The sequence below is a fragment of the Mus pahari genome, chromosome 15, assembly GCF_900095145.1.
Source record: "Mus pahari chromosome 15, PAHARI_EIJ_v1.1, whole genome shotgun sequence".
Taxonomy (NCBI): Eukaryota; Metazoa; Chordata; class Mammalia; order Rodentia; family Muridae; genus Mus; species Mus pahari.
Genome location: NC_034604.1, coordinates 72,821,357 through 72,825,347, shown reverse-complemented (window position 1 = coordinate 72,825,347; position 3,991 = coordinate 72,821,357). Strand labels below are relative to the sequence as shown.

The window sequence follows — 3,991 nt, the reverse complement described above, 5'->3', positions numbered from 1 at the left end:
GAAGGGATGGAGTGAGAAAGAATACAGATGATTGTGTATTTAATGACAGGAATCAGTAAGAAAGTGAGGTAAAGAACACATGGTAACTCCAGGTTTCTGGGATCAATACATGACTTAAGGTTTATTGAGTTATCAAGGATTCTGTACTATGCTAAGTGAATGTGACTGGAGTGGAATTTACCTCTAAACTGTTGTTCAGGGCAGCCCAGTTTTCACCCAGATTGTACCTACATTCTATTCCAACTGAGTCTTCCCACAAATACATGTCTTTGAGCAGCATGGAAATGAGGAATCTTTGATTCTGTGTCCTTCAAAGCCTCAGGGATCACATGAGCATCTGTGCCCAGCCTCCCATTCAGTTACTTCTCATTGTCTGCTCTTCAGCTGTACTGCATGGCACACACAGATGAACCTTAGGTTACTTTCCACATTAATGAGCCTGTAGATTAAACAGTTAACAGCCTCCTTTGCCGTTACAAGAAGCAGAACGTACCATCTAGAAGTAGTCTAATGGAACGCTTTCCATTTAAAAATATTAAAGAGAATTTATGAGAAAAGTTACATCTTTATAGTATAAAAGCAGCAAACATTTCTTTTGAGCCAAGACACATAGTCAGTCAGTGTATGTGTAGGACCCCCTCTCGGGGACCCCCCTCAGGTCACGGGAGTCAGGGTATCCCAAGGAAACATGAGAGACCTTCTTGTTGCAAAAGCATGAGGCAGTTTAATGGCGGAGCTCTGGGCCGATTCCTACCTCACGCAGGAGGTAGAGGCATCGACCATGAGGCTCGAAAGCTAGGGGTTTTTATGGGGTACGGGTTGGGGTGGTGGGGAGAATTGGCACTGTTACACGTGATTGGCTCATTTGAACGTCAGCAAGGCGGTTACAAGTCAGTAGAATAGTACGTGCGGGCTAGGGAATTTCAGGGGCTGGGGCTAATCAGGAAGGACAATACATCTGAGTGATGTACAACTTTAGGCATTTTAAACTATGTCTTAATGAGGGGGGGTTGGGGGTGGGGGAGGCACTGTCCTGCCAGATGGCTGTCGAGCCAGCTAAGGCCGAGTCCTGCACTCCTCAGATGGCTGTTGAGTTGGCCAGAATAGCCAAGGCCAGTTGGCTTTAGTTTCAAGGTGACCTGGGCTTCCTTTTTTAAGGCAGTTTTTAACCTTAAGTTTTTACATTAAAAGAACCCTTTTATGTCTCACATTATTTGAACCTTGAATTTACACAATTTTCTTTTAAACTTACATTAATCTCAGGCCTTAAATTTCATTTCCCTTCATGTGCGTACAGAGTAATCATCTGTATGAATCCTTCTTTGGGCTTCTATGAAGAAGGATGGAATTGCAAAATTTTCACAAATTAAACTAATCATTTTTTTTTTTTTGCAATCTGAAAAGATGCTTTCAGGTTAAACTTTAAAAAAATGGGAAAGAGAGGGGTCACAATTTTTTTTCACAGGGAAAATTTTATTTATGAACATTGTAAGCATTACACACAACTCAGAACTTCTACATGGCAGAGAAAAGATCAAAAGGCCACGCCGAGCAGCTTTCCTCTCTCTTTACTACTTGTAAGAGTCAAGCCTGCCAAAGATGGTGATTCTTTTTTTTTTTTTTTAATTATTATTTTCTTTATTTACATTTCAAATGCTATCCCGAAAGTTTCCCACACCCCTCCCAAAGATGGTGATTCTTACAGCAGCAATTCTCAGTTTTGTTTTTGGTGGTACCAGGGGTCAAATTCAGGGACAGGTGTGTGATAGACATACCTGTTGTACAGCCGAGGCACACCCTTTGCCCTGTGACTTTTATTTAATAAGCAGAGAGAGTGGAGGTGTACTGGCTGATTTTGTGTCAACTTGACACAGGCTGGAGTTATCACAGAGAAAGGAGCTTCTGTTGAGGAAATGCCTCATGAGATGCAGCTGTAAGGCCTTTTCTCAATTAGTGATTGAGGAGGGAGAGCCCCTTGTGGGTGGTACCATCCCTGGGCTGGTAGTCTTGGGCTCTATAAGAAATCAAGCTGAGCAAGCCAGGGGAAGCAAGCCAGTAAAGAACATCCCTCCATGGCCTCTGCATCAGTTCCTGCTTCCTTACCTGCTTGAGTTCCAGTCCTGACTTTGGTGATGAACAGCAATGTGGAAGTGTAAGCTGAATAAACCCTTTCCTCCCCAACTTGCTTCTTGGTCATGATGTTTGTGCCGGAATAGAAACCCTGACTAAGACAGGAGGTTTTCTAGTTTCGGATTATGAGTGACAGTTGGCAAATACATAAACTGTCGGAACAAGGCTCTTATAAGCTAAAACTTTTTACCTTGATAAAATAAGATTTCAATAATTCTAATAGGTTTTCCAGTCTACTGAACAAAAATGTTACCTTTCAGCCTCCCTTTACCTATGAACTTTATCTTACTCTTTCATGCCACAGCTTGCTGCTAAGGGAAACTTGCGTAGAAAAGGGTGCAGGTCATCTCCATTGGAACTAGCAGGACCTTGACACGAAAAACCTGTTAAGAATCACGAGGACAGGTCTTTTAGAAATTGGAGTTGTATAGGACATTAGGTGAAAACCGCTTTAGTTATGAACTTGAAGGTGATAATATATTCTCAGATATAGCACAGAAGAGACACTACTACAAATTATGACCAAAAGTTATAATAGAAAAGAGCTTTTGACTGAAGTAGAGAAAGAGTATAAACACATAAAAAGGAAAACAAGTTAGGGGTAAAGGGACAGACAGGGTCACACCCAGGTTTCTTCGAGCTTCCAGAAGGTTTTCTTTCTCCTCTTTTCATTCTTGCTCACGTCTCTTCCATTGTTCTTCCCTGGTTGGGAGATGAGGTTGTTGGTAAGTTTTCCTGTGGAAGGTAACTCTGCTTGCACATTCGTTCAGAGAATTGTTCTCTTGAGCTCGTCCCCAAAGTTTCGGCTTTTCTTTGTGTGACTTGTGGTTGAGGGGACGAGAGAAGCTTGCTTTGAGATCAAATACTGGTTCCTTACTAGAACCTGGAGTCTGTGTGTTCCTTCAGCCGTCATCGTGAATGGGGGTAATAACTGCAGTAGGATTCTCCTCAGTGGTTTTTAACTTGGGTGTCCCAGGCGCAGTCACATGTGAATAGAGACTTTCTGGCTGGTGTCTGAGTGAGCACCTATGTTCATTATCTGTAGCAGCTGAAAACCTGATATTCATTTTAGTTGCTGAGTGGCCTTGTGGGCATTGCTGCTTGGCAGGAGTACAGGGTTCAGAGAGTCTTCCTCTTGGTGGATCTGGGGTCACTATGCCTTTTTTGTCAAGCTGTAGATCACTGAGTGAATTGTGTTCTTTAAAGTGTTTCTTTTTTCTCACAATATATTCATCAAGGGATTCCGTTTTCTTAACACGAGCCTCATGAAGCTCCTTAAAGTTTGGTGTCGTGGCTGAAGTCCTCTGATTGTTCCCAAGTTTAGGAAACCCATGCATGACTGCCTGATTGTGTCTCAGCTTGCTCCTCACTGCTAACTTGGATCTTGGTCTCATCAATGGAGAATGCAGAGGATTGCTTTTCATCCTGATTTTAATTTTCTTTCTTTGTTTTTGGATTCAGGTGTGCTCTCAAGTCTCTTAACAACTTGACTGCCCTCAGGTTAGCCTGGAGGCCCAGTCTTTTGGCTAAAGTTTTCAGGTCGCTGTACTTGAAGGAGTCCAGCTCCTCTGCAGAGGGGACAGTCATCACATTCTGCAATCACAGTGATACCCAGAAAAACAGCCACACAACTCAAACCAGCACGGTTCAAAACTGGCACCACCCAGAACAGCGACAAGCTAACTTATACATTCAGTTTAAATCTCAAATTTTCTTTCTTTATTTTTTAAAGTCACATCTAATGAATGTAATTTTCACAGGTAATCTGAGGCTAGTCAGAGCTTATTAACAAAATTAACAGTTACTACCATAATATAGTTCAAACAGAAACCCAAGCCCATGTTCACCAATTATTAAAATA

General features: G+C 42.1%; 1 pseudogene; it reads right to left on the bottom strand.

The window, feature by feature from the left end:
- Window positions 1–2,639: 2,639 nt before the first annotated feature.
- On the bottom strand, window positions 2,640–3,467 carry LOC110332996 (annotated as a pseudogene).
- Between the last annotated feature and the right edge of the window lie 524 nt (window positions 3,468–3,991).